Below are 13,458 nucleotides of genomic sequence, written 5' to 3' on the forward strand. Positions count from 1 at the left end.
TTTTTTCCCTTGATATTCTGGGGTATAGCTTGTGATTTGGATACATGAATACTTAGAGTTTAAGCTGTGAAAATGTCCATAAAAAGTACAAATAAAGCAGTTTGCATTACTGCTGCTTACTGAAACCTAATTTCAGTGTTTCTTGGATTACCGTACAGCCTCCATGTACAAATTACTCTTAGAACAACTTTAATGAGTTACTGCTTAGTTCAGGGCTTGTGAAGTGTGCTCACTATTCAGATGTTTTGTATTTGTTATGCAAATTAATTTTCTGTCCTTGAATATTGCCAGTATTCCCTCAATGTGGTACTCAGGGGTTTCCTGCCTCTTGTAAGGCTTTGGAGGTCCCGCTTTGTGGTCGGTTTCCTCCTCTGGCAAATGTGGTGGACTTTATTCAAGTTTGGAGTCCATTCTCTGCTTGCTCTAGAAAGGACAAGTATTCTTAAGCCTTCCTTTTTCCAGACAGGTTTTGTAGATTTTTCTGCATTTCCACCTGATATGATTATAGTAGCAATTGTTTTTTTTTCATAGCAGCAATGTGTGTTCAATGAACACTCTTTATAAAGAGGGTTTCTGGAATGACAGTGGTTATCCTTTGCTGCTAGTGAAGGTGGTGCAGTGTATTAAGGACTGGAATTCCAAGGTCTATGCATCTCTTCCGTGCAGTTTTGTACTCCGTTTTCTCTAGCTCAGGAAGAAGTCATAGATTATCTTTGGGCCTTCTTTGGTCATGAGTATTGTGGGGTTCTTTTCCCCAGATTTTCTTACCAGTTTCTATTCTTCTCTGAGACACTACTTGATTTTATTTATTTTAAATAGATATGAATATATATGGGTATTATCAGAAGAGGTAAGTGCTTAGCCTGAAGAGTTACCTTGATCACTATAGAGGCATAGAGGCTCTTTCTTGCTACGTACATTTAAATTTGGTTCAGACTTGGAAATCTCTGTTAAAGGAAATCTCAGAAGTCCACTTCTTGTAAGGTTTGTTTTTTTCTTTAATTGTCCTTTTTGTGATCTGAAGAAAATCCCTATTCCCTTCTCAAGGATAACTGTCAGTGTACTGCTGACCTTACAGGAGGTCACATCTATCTTTTTTAGTTATTTTTCCTTATTAGTGAGTCCAAAGTGTTTGGTCATCCAGCTGCTGCTAAGGAAACTCCTAATTATAAATCAGCATTTGTTATCTATGTTAGCATCAAAGATGAAAGAGGTATTTTTCTTTTTTGCACTTCGTAGATTTCAGTTTATCCTTCCTAAACTGTTGAAGACCTGTGAGCAGACATCAATTAGAGACTCCTCTGAAAGAACATCTTTAAGTCTTCCTGTAAGAAAGAGCTGCAGTGTATGAGAGACTAGTTGTTGTAAATCTAAAATTCATTCAACAATAATATTTTTTAGAGTAGCTCAAGACTCCTCTGTGTTTAGCTTGTTGTTCTCTTAGTTTGTTATGCAATTTCATTCCTAATGCAGGTAACTGTTTCATCACCTTAAGAATTGGTGTCCCTTCACAAAATACAACTGATAGGCCAGCAGCGTTTTCCTGGGCTAGCAGACATTCCAGTTCGCAAAAAAGAAGCCACTTGAATTTTTGCTTAGCCATTCACATGTTGGAGAAGTTAGTACAGTTCCTTACTGGGGCTGCAAGGTGCTCTTTACAAAGCAGCACAACGATGACTTTATCTCTTAAGTGGTGTTTGAGGTCAAACCTACCTTCAGATGCTCTGCATCATTCTTCACTATGTAAAACTGGAACTTCGGGCAAGAGAAAATCTGGACTAGGTGGAAGGAAACAACTCCTTGGATTTCGATAAATTGATGTTGTGGTGCTAAACAAAGAATCTTATTTTGTGAATATTATTGGATTTCTTTAAATTTAGTCCATCATTTTCTAGTTTGGGTTCAGCTGCAGTAGTGTTTTTAAGCTCCAAATATTAGTGGGAATCCTGTCAAATCTGACTCCCTGGGACATTTGGAAGTAGAATATACACAGGAACCCTATCTGTGGTACAAAATGGAATGCGTTAGTGTACCACAGATCCAGCAGTAGGTGTCCACTTATGTGATTATGCTGGTAAGGATATTTATCCTTTCATATAAAAATTCCCATTTATTAATTGTTTTTTTCTTACTGATAAGTAGGGAGAAGAGAAGACCTCTTGTGCCGCACAGTTGAGCACACAGCTTATTGGCTACCTTATTGGCAGTTCTTGTGTAAATTAGGATCTCTCTGGTTTTACTTCTCTGTGAGAGTTCTCCTACTACTTATATGGAGGGACAATTTAAAGAATCATAGAATCGTTTAGCTTGGAAAAGACCTTTAAGATCATAGAGTCCAGCCATTAACCTAGCACTGCCAAGCCCACCACTAAACCATGTCCCTCAGAACAAGATCTACACGTCTTTTAAATCCCTCCAGGGATGGTGACTCAGCCTCCTCCAGTGCCTGACACCCCTTTCAGTGAAGAAATTCTTCCTAATATCCAATCTAAACCTCCCCTGGTGCAACTTGAGGCCGTTTCCTCTCGTCGTATTGTTCGTTACTTGGGGAAGAGACCGACCCCCACCTGGCCACCCCTCCTTTCAGGTGGTTGTAGAGAGCGATCAGGTCTCCCCTCAGCCTCCTCTTCTCCAGACCAAACACCCCCAGTTCCCTCAGCCGCTCCCCATCAGACTTGTGCTCCAGACCCTTCACCACCTTCGTTGCCCTTCTCTGGACTCGCTCCAGCACCTTGAGGTCTTTGTTGTGGTGAGGGGCCCAGAACTGAACACAGCACTCGAGGTGCGGCCCCACCAGTGCCCAGTACAGGGGGACGATCACTGCCCTGGTCCTGCTGGCCACACTACTGCTGACAAAGAGAAATAAGAGAATAACAATGTCAGGAATGCTTAGCAATGAGTGTCTGTTGCAATCTTGGATTTTATTTCCAAACAAGCAGGTGTTTTAAAAAGTTAAACAAACTAAAATACAAAATTATAATGACAGTATAACCTTTCTGAGCAAAAACTGCAGTGACTAAATTGAGGCTATTACTGTATCCCACTCATCTGTATGTACAACATCATTAAACACCCTTTTGGAAAACTTATTTATTAGGAAATATTTGAATATGTTTCTGCTTAGAAACTCTTATTCAGTGTTTCAAATGCCCCTGATGAGCTAGTTGTCTAATTTCAATTGAAATTAGCAGGAATTGTTTGCCCAGAATTCCTTAGGTTATGCAGAGTAATGATTATCATTGAAGTTTTTATTTTACTTAGGCAAAAAGAGTATCTGCACAAAATATTTTAGGTTAAATTTAAAATTTATATATTATGGAAAAAGGCATGTGATGTAACTGATATAACAGGTTGCAGACAAAATTCCTTTTCTTTGTCATTTCAACCTACTTTCTCAATTTGATGATTGATCATAGCAAATAAATACTTTATAACAGCACCTTTCCAGATTAAAACGCTACAAGTCCAAATATTGCATCTAGTTACTTTTAAAATAACAAAGGGAGAAATAATTGGCTGCTGAAACACTGAGTAGATACTGCAGTTGAGAGTGTAGCCTAATATGAATTAAAAATACAGTATCAGTAATGACAGCATATTTTTCATAGATGAATGATGTATCAAAAAGGGAAAGTCAAATGCTGCCTGACAAGAAAATTGAAGTGGATCAAAAAGAGTGAGTTACAGATTTCAGATGAATTTATAAATGCTCATTCAAATACTTAGTTTGAATGCTTTCCACCAAAGAGGTGAAGACAGATTGCAAAACTTCATGACTTACCTGTATCCCAAACTTCTGTTATTTCTTACTGTTTATAAGATTTGTAATTTTTTTTTCTATAATGAACTCTGACATTTATCTGAAATGCTACCTATTAGATTTTTGAGAATGTCTCTTAAGAGTTTGTTGTTGGATGCTCCCAATGGGAAGGGTGAAATATTCCTCTCTATGTCTTCCCTACTAGTAAGCCAAAATTTTTCAAACTTCCTTAAATTTATTTTTAGTGTAGTCATTTTGAGCCGATGACTTCTGAAATTTGCTTTAACTTGAGCTTATAAATTTGCTTTGATGTCTCAGTTGACATATTAGATGAGTGATTCTCTTGCTAGAATTCCAAGGGCCTGAGGACTACTGTCATGACTTAAAACCTAAATATATATGTTGCTTGCTAAGCAGGAGCTACTAAGCAGATTGAAAGGAGTGCATATATGAAGGTGGAGGGAAATGAAGTGAGTTGTGTAAGAATTGCAGCAAATAGTCAAGGCCAGAAAAGGGGAGAAAACCACATATTAATTAGTAGATCTTTCCTGTGGCTGTAGAGGACAACAGGATATTTTTAACGAGGAGATCGCAGTTATCTTTTGGGTCTCCTCTTAAGCTTTGTAGCAGGATAGTTCTTTTACTGCTGGGAGGATAGGCAAGGATCCTGGTTTTTACCAGTAGTTGAAACCTGATAGATTTCATAGCTTGGCAGCTTCTGATCCATACAACTGAAGTTCAGATCAACTGATGCTGTTTTGCAGTATGTATTTAGGTCTGCAAGCTGTTTACATTAGGTGGAAAGCTGAGAAGTGTTACCTACCTGATGATCTAAGACTTTTCTGTAACTTTCAAATATATATAATCCAATAGTGCACATACAAGCTCAGCTTCTTGTAACTGTAGAAAATAAATGCTGCATAATTTTAACACATACATCATGGATTGTTTTGGGCTGGCATGCCATTGTTAGATGGCATGTAGATTAACGAGTAGTGAAGAGCAAGTGAAAAATCTCTTGAGGGAAGCTGATCCCCTTAACACAGTAAATGTTCTAATAAACAGAATATGAAAATCTTTATTTTGAAAGTGAATCTAGGATATACTTAACTTACAGGAACATTATTATGTGGTCAGGAATAGCTTAAAGCAATGCAAAATACCAACAATTAAAACATTGGCATGTTCGTATCACTTACACTTGATTTCTAAGGACAAATACCATTTTGTAAAAGAAAAAAACCAAACCCATACTTCAAATACATTAAGTGCGTTAGCAACATTATGCAATGCCAACATCTGTGTCTGGGTAAAATTATCATGTTTAATAGTTTCAGAGTAAATACAGAATCTTTTTTAGGCTTACAATTTCTTGAGGATCTAGCTTGGGTTTAAAGGATTAAGAATTACTTGTCACAGTAAAAGGCCAGGCTTTCTCATAGAAAGCTGTGAGAGTGTATGATAGGAATCGGGATGAAAATCACATCAGCAATTAGGCATATGAGACGAAACCAGCAATAGCAGTAGTCATTACTTACATATGCTTTTTGAAGTTGTAAATATTAACTGATGATGCAGCTCCTGGAAGCATTAAGGATGAATGAAGTACTTGTCCTAAATTCACTGGCACTGCATTTTAAACTGAGGATCAGATGTTCATTTATTTTTATCTGTTTAAAGTAAGCAAATACCCATTCTGTGAAATAGGCAAACATGGAGAACTTCCAAACCTTTGGCTATAAACAGATTTTTGTTTACCCCTGCCAAGATGTGTTCTTCCCCCTTCTGCCTTTTTCTGTTTCCTGTAATTCCTGCAACACTCTGAAACCACACAATTAGTACCTCACTATTAGAAGACAGTGCAAAGTGCAAAGAATGCAAATATTTATCACTAACACATCACAAGGTTTGCATCCCAGCTGTGTTAGGTAGAAAACTGGTCATTTAAGCACTAGTTGCAACAGCCTTTTCAGTTGCTTTTAAAATGTTTTGCATGCTGTCATTCCATGCTACATGATTCCTGAAGGATAATGCCTTTAACTTTAAAGCTTTTGCTTGTGTGCATGTAGCACTATATTTTTGTGGGTTAGTTTGCATGATAGCTGGATATACTATTGTGTATTGAGCCAGCAATCACATTAGTGAAGTTTTTCTTAATTCAGACACTGTTTGCTTTGGCTAATGAGGGTGATGCACCAACTAAAAGGAAAATTGCAGCAAACTCATGATGAGTTTATAGATCGCTTGTGCCTTGGGGGCCAAAAAAACTCTAAATCAACACTTCTGTTTGAATTTCCCAGCATTCACAATGGCACAGTGCACAGCTTACAGATTTGGTGGACATTTAATGCTTTAGAAACATTCAAACAAATCACTAATATATGATAATTTCACTGTTGGAATATGAGTTCTATGGGTTTCCTGTTTCAATGTGTTTTAAATGTCCTGCAGGAACAAAAGCCTGCATTTTTCTAGTTCCTTGTAGTGATTTAGAGAGACTTCTTGATGCATCCTTTCTCCTAGCTGAAACTCCTTTTAACACACACACACACCCCCACCCTGCCCCAACCCTTTCCATAACCTAGTCCTGATTTAGCATCGTTCCTTCAGGACCTAATTGAGCTTCTCTGCAAAATAAATAAACTAGGTGGTACAAACTGCATGATGTTGATGTGAGATTGTGTTCCTAGCTTTCTTGAGAGACTGCTGCTGAAGCTAAACTTGCCTTTTTGGCAGCTACAGAGGCTGGTTTTTGCCAATACTCTGTCTAGTAAGTTGGCTCGGTTGCTTGCCAGCATGTAGCCAAGGGAGTTTGGATGACAGGTAACTGTGTAACTAGCTGTGCGGTGCAGGGGATGTTCATTAAAGCAAATGATCCATTAAATGTAAAATAGAGGGACCCATATTTCCTGATACATCACATAATGGTATGAAATGATATGGGATTGCTGTTGCCTTTCCTTTGTTTTTTTGTTGTTTTTTTTTTTTCTTAAATGCTTGAAGAGATTTCTGAAGTTTTGCTGATGTGCATGAGCACTTAAATGTAATCTGATTTAATATCAAAACTTTTCAAATATGATTTCCGAGGGGAGGAGAAACATAACTGCATGTGTTTTCTTTCTACAGGGATGAATTGTAAAAGCTACATCATCTTGACCCAAACATAGTGTTACAGTGGACTGCTCATCTCCAGTTCTAAAAGCTTTTTGAAAACCAACAGCATTGCAGCTTGTTTTGGACTTCGTTATACTGTTATCAGCATGGAAAAGCGTGGTGTTTGTTTTATTTTTTTTTTTAGATGCTCAAGGCAAATCTGATAAAGAAATGGTGGAAAGTTTTATGTGGGCACTGTTTTATTTAACATGCCTTTATTTTACTTTCATCTGTTCAAAGTGAATTTCTGCAAAACTGCAGATAAAGACCTATAGCTTGTGAACTCTAATTTTGATGGGGGTACTTGAACACTCACTTCTCTCGGCTCCTGTGTCCCTTGGTAAATCTGCTTCTGTGCACCTTATGACACTACATAGGTAATACCAGGTTTTCTGTGTTCTGATGTCTGCTAGATGCTACTAAAAGGAGATGAACTTCCTTTTTAAGCTTTTGACCTGGTGTCATAGACTAGCATGTGGTAGATACAATCAGCTGCTTTATTACCTTAAAACCAGGCATTTGTATATATTAAACTTCAAGACATCAGAGGTGGGTGGCTGTTCTTATCAAACATTGCTGTTCAAGTTGAACATAACAGACATGGTTTTCCCTTTCTTTCTAAAATTAATTAATGGCATCTTGAAATTCTGTTTTGATTTATAGCTCACTACTGAGGTGATACACATGGATTTAACTCCATAAATATGATGTAAGCTGTGTCCCAATCACTGAACAGTTTATGCGATGCTGCTTTGCCAAATAAAGTTAAAAGCAAAAGGGGGATTGTGTACTTGTGTGGAAGATTAGGATCAGTATGTAGTAGACTATTCAGATATGGATTGCTAGATGCTTCATTTAAAAAAAAAAAAATAATCCAATTTGGTTCTAAAAGAAAGTTGCTTTTGGCAAAGCCATTTGCTGTATTAACATTCTCATTTTTCTAACTGTGGGCACCCAGAAAAAATTCTGGCTTTTTAGAAAGTGAATTTTTAATTGCTATACAAGGAAAACATGATACATGCAGAAGGAATAACGAATCCTGGACTCCCTAGTACGGAGAGGGATGCAATTGTTCAATTTTCATCTGGAAGAGTAGTTGGAAGTCTATGTAAACCTTTTTTCTGCCCCAGGTTTTCTGTTTTGGTGCTGTAAAATGCCAACAGCAAATTGCGAAGCAGTACAGTAAGGTGGGCTGCTTTGGGAAGGGGGGAAGTGTGTCTTGAGTCATCTTGCTTAGATTTGAGCAACCAGGAATTAAAGTAAACAGCATGTTATCATTGTTTTCTTTTTTTTTTTTTATAGTAGAAAGGATTATAGAATAAAATAACTTGCATAAAAACAACCCATTGTGATCACTGCAAAAATATATTCAACTTTTTATGGTGGAACAGCAATAATTTTGTGATAGGATTAATCCCTGAAAGCATAAAGGTTAAAATTCAAAGGCCTTTGAATAGGAAAGAGGAACATTTTAAACAACCTTCCTTTTGAAGGTCAGCCCCATCCTATTGCTGTGTAAAAGACATGTATCACTTCACTTCCAAACATCTAAATAAATTAATGTACCACCTCCTGATCTGACTGCAGCCTGGGAGCACATACACCAGATTAATCTTATAAAGGAATTAATATAGTGTGTATTCTAGAAAATACAATTCAGGAAAACCCACTTGCGTCTGACAAATTTGTACTAACCCACAATCAACTGTGAATCTAGTTCTTGGTGTTGAAATGAAATATCTTAAATGATGCATGCTAATGTTCAACCTTTTGGTCACTATATCATTCAGTTTGAGTTCAGCTTTATTTACATCTTCTCACTAATTTAATCAGTTAAATGAAAGATACGAGCTCAACTGTATCCAAATTCTTGTCTCTGGACACAGTGTAATAAGCTAGCCTAACTTGGAAGAGGTGATAAAGCTGAGACCGGGCGACAACTTTTTTGGGGAGAACCACTTCAGGAGGTGTAAGACTTCAGGGACCAAGGCTGCTGGGATTAGTGCACCCCTTCCACCGAAGGGGTTGTTGATAGTCAACGTACTCGGATTGAAAGGAGTATCCAGGAGTAGCATTTAGGGACTGGAGAACGCAAACCCCTCCGTGATGGAGCAATGGTTCTGAAGTAAAAACTTCTTGGAGAAGAGTTGAAATGCAAGTTGAAATGCCGAAGATTTGAAGAGCTTGAGTAAATGCTGTGTGAACTGTCTGAATTGCTACTTTGCCAAATAAAAGGAATTGAGAGGAAGCTGTATCTAGGTGTCTGTTTGGTTTTGTGTTTTGGGTGGTTTTTTTAACCTTCACAGGACTTCACATGTCCAAAAAGAAATCCAGCATGTATAAAAATAGTGGTTTACTAAATGACCAGAACCATCTATCCATTTTCAGTTAATTAATGTATTGCAGCAGTTACCAAGCCTGGTAATACCATACGGAATGTGAGTGGAGTTTTACTTGGCTGTTTGGAATTTCTTTTAGTTCACATCTGTGTGTTTTGGGGAACAGGCTGTGTGCGCAGTGTATGAATTCTGCCTGCCATCCGTGGTTGAATCCAGCTAGCTAGGAGCGTGTCATCTGCCACTTGCGAGGATTAACGTTTCACTCTTCATAGGAGGTGCAGCGGTGTTTCACGGGATCGCTACGATCACCTCTAAGCCAGACCGACTTGGGAGAACAGACTGTCTGAATCAGCGAGTTGCTTGTCCAGCTCTTTGCAGGGATCAGGCAGGAGAAGACCTCCAGAGTCTGAGCGGAGGGAACCAAGAGCCCGTACCTGTATCTTGAAAACCCACAAACAGTTGTGGATGCTTCACAGCAAAGAGCGGGTTGGTGTGCCGTAAGGATGCTTTTCGTTTACGTGGCAGGAATTACTTTTTTTTTTACTATTTCCATTCAAACTAGCCAGCTAACTTGGGGGCATAGAGACCATTATGTGATTTGTTTTTTTGGGTGGGTTTTGGTTTTTGGAGGGAAACTGCTGATTGAAGGCACCTGGATGATTCCTGAAATGTTCTGTAGTCAGCGAGTTTGAAAGGGGCAGTGATGCCTGGAGCAGGGGGCTCTGCGTGGTCAGCTCTGGAGCGTCCAGCTGGCAGCAGTTCTCTCTGTGCGCAGTGGTTTTGTGATTTTTGTGACGGAGTGACGAGCTCCGGGCTGTTGGCGTGTGGAGGGACTGTGGCATTAGCCGTCAGCACAAAGAGGTACAGTGAAACGCCCAGAGGAAAACTCTGAACTGATACTGTCGTTCCTGCCCAGAAAGAAGGGTGTTGACCCTTTCTTTACAACAGCGGTGTTTTCTTCCCTTTACTCATTGATGTGCCCTAGGACCCGCTGTGTTTGATTTAAATGCGGTTCACAGAAAGAGGGTATGATTGCAGTTCCTTCTTGATTTGACATCATGCAAAAGGTGAGTCATGCCAACCAAGCTCGTGATTTGTATCTCTGGTTCCATTTAACTGATTTTGAACATACTGTGATGCAGTTATAAAGGTCAATAATACTAATTACCTTTACGGAACCCTCGTTCTTTGTCCCAGATGGTGTGGAAGAGGTATTCTGCTGAAGTGAATGAGGGCTGGTCCTGGCTCAGAAAAAAGGCAGATGATGAGGTCGCGCAAGCACATTGTGCAGGACAGAAAAACAGCCAAACAAAAAACCCACATGCCCAAAAGGGAGAATGGCTGGGGGTGGTGTGTGCGGGGGAGATGCAGGAGGTGATGAGGTCTGAAATTGGTCTTTTGCATTTCAGGATGTACAGACTTTACACATCAGGAGGTATAAATTCGAGTTTAAATGCTGTGGCCTACGATAGATGGGTTCAAGCATGGGGTTTAAGTTGGTTTTGTGGGTTCATAAAGTTTGCCTTTGTTGGCTCTATTTGAGTTTTGGTCCATCTGCTTATAATTGTGAAAGGTTGAAGGCCAGTTGTGGGAAGTGCGCAGACAGTCTTCAGGTATCATAAACCCCTTTTGCCCTTACCGGAATCGATGGGCACTTGGGTGCCCAGAGCACTCGGTGGCAAGGTTGGGGTTTCCATGCCTCAGCCAGGTCTGAGGAAATCAGCTTGGACTAAAGCTTGGCCTCATGCAGGCACAGACGCAATAAACTTTCTTCTACCTGACCCGTTTACCTTCATGTTTGGTCCTTGACGTTCCAGGCGGTAGTTCTGTAGGCAGCACGAATTCATAACGCAGCTGATGCATTCTGAGTTTCCCTGCGAAAGGCTGTTCTTGTTCTCGCGTGCGCTTGGCAGGGTGTTAATGAGATGCTCAGCAGAACGTGCTCAGGAACTAAAATCATATTTTTTTGAATTATGACCTGAATGGATGTAGTTACTGCTGAAATATGGATGGAGGAGATCCAGCTGCCCACTGAAAATTGTCTGAAAGCTTCAGGAAGGAAAAATGGGAAGAACTCACTTTGCGTCTCATCACACCAGACTTGAAAACCCGAGACTTAATCCCCTGCCTTTTTAACAAAACTGTTTTAGCAACAACAGACTATTTTCATAAAGACTGTTGACAGAGTTTCTCTGAGATCTCACTTCAATCTTTTAATGTTTCTTTGTAGTTCAGCCATTTTCATCCTATGCTGCTGAGGACCTGACCTGAATCTTGAAAACGTTCCCTGATGCTACTGTGAGGAGCTGAAGTCCTTTTTTCAGCCATGTTTAGGCATATGTTTGCATCTTACGTGTCTGTGTCCTGAACAGGTTGAGTATCTTGTTTACCATGTTCTGCCAAATCTTTTTTTTTTTTTCCCCCTATAATGGAGAAGGGGCATCTGAGGTTAATCAGTAACTTTTATTTCAGGTGCCTTATGGACCAGGAGGACACTCTCAGGCTTCTGGTTAGGGAAACGGGTGATTCGGAGCATCTGCCTAGGCTAAGGCCGTGATCAGAGCTCTGGAGCAGCTCATCCCCTCTGGCTACCCAGGCAGCCTCGGGGAAGTCTCTCTTGCCCAGGGAATTAGCCTTCAGGGATGCTTTCCCCACCGTCCCTGCTTTCCGTTGCGCTGCCCACTGTCCAGTCCTTTCCAGTCCTGCACCCCTTCAGTTCCCCGCTCCCTCTGTGTCGATGTCGTTCAGTCATTTGTCTTGAATTTAGATATCTTTAACGAGTCTCTTTTGTGCATTGGGAGCTGGTAGTTGAGAACTATGTTAAAATTCCTCGCTCTGTCCTCTTTAACTGGGATTAAGCATTTCTGCTGGCCCAAGGACAGCCTTGCAAGCCGTGGCTCTCCATCCTTCACGGCACTGACCCCTTCTGCCTTGGCTGGTGTTTCTCAGCCTGTTCAAAATACACTTTTCATTATTTGTGAATGGATTATAACTGTCAGCCGGGAGCCTTACAAATACAAAAATTAAAATTCTAGCAGGTATCTTTAAAAACGCGTTTCTGAAGTGGCTTTTTGTGGCGATTCAGTCCTTCCAGACTTCTCTGTGTGTTAGAGCTCCAGGGCGGAGTGCAATGTTCAGTAAGTGTTTCTGTCGTATTACAAATGTATTTGTGGCCTTACAGTCTCACTTTCTGACTTGTTTTAAGTAACTATTAGTTGAAAAATACATAGCAAAGGTACTTCTACCCTTCCCCCCCGTTTACAGCATGTTTCCCCTTTCTCACTGAGGTCAAGCCAATTGTTTCATGGGCTCTTTTCTTTTGTACTAATTGCGGCTTTTTTGTTGCCGCTATCTGGTCTTCACGCCCGTCAGCTCTCTCTGAATCTTTCCCAGCTTTTCCCTTTGCTTTTACTCGTCTAGCTTTTGCCGTTAGAAACCGAAAAAGCCCCATTTCTGACACTCGTAGCCCTCAGCGATGCGTGACCGTGGGCTCTGCTGGGGCTCGCTCTTTGTTTCGGGGCCGTGTTGGTGTTGCGCTTGGTTTGTGCCTCTGACTCGCTCTGTGAGTCTGGGCTTGAAACTCTTACGCTTTATCTAGGGTTTAAAAAGCAAGTGGAGCATCACACTGACCTATTTCAGCCTTTTTGTTTTGCAAATGTGCTTTTGGAACTGCCCCTGCTATAATCCTGCAGTGCTATGGAAAGACTACAGCGGGGATGCTCAGGCTGGGATCCTCTGCAAAAGCAGGGAGGAAGCATCCCACATTACGGAAAAAACCTGACTTCTAATTACGGATAAAACACAGGTTGAGTATTGCTTGTTCTTTTGAAATAATTTGTACCCTTAAGTGTATGTAAATTGGTCCGAAGGGCAAAACAATTGAAAATTCAAAACAATCTAACCAAAACACCTCTTGATCGACATTAAAATACAGTGACAAAACAAATTGTCATGACCTCTCCTAATACACAGTGGAGTAATATCCACAGGTATAGACTATCAGAGCAATCGATATTCTCTGCTTGTCTGTCTAAAGCGTGCTGGCGGTCAAAAGAGGTGTCCTGAGCGTATTCCCAGATGGCTGGATAGACACATGTCAGCGTTCGGGTCAGGAAAACCAGATCTGACGGACTCCAAATAGTGATGATTTTCACACTGAGTATCTGACTCCTGCTGCCGTACAAACGCTGTCGACAACTCCCTACC

The sequence above is a fragment of the Cariama cristata genome, unplaced genomic scaffold (assembly GCF_000690535.1).
Source record: "Cariama cristata isolate BGI_N322 unplaced genomic scaffold, ASM69053v1 scaffold32521, whole genome shotgun sequence".
NCBI classification, from domain to species: Eukaryota; Metazoa; Chordata; class Aves; order Cariamiformes; family Cariamidae; genus Cariama; species Cariama cristata.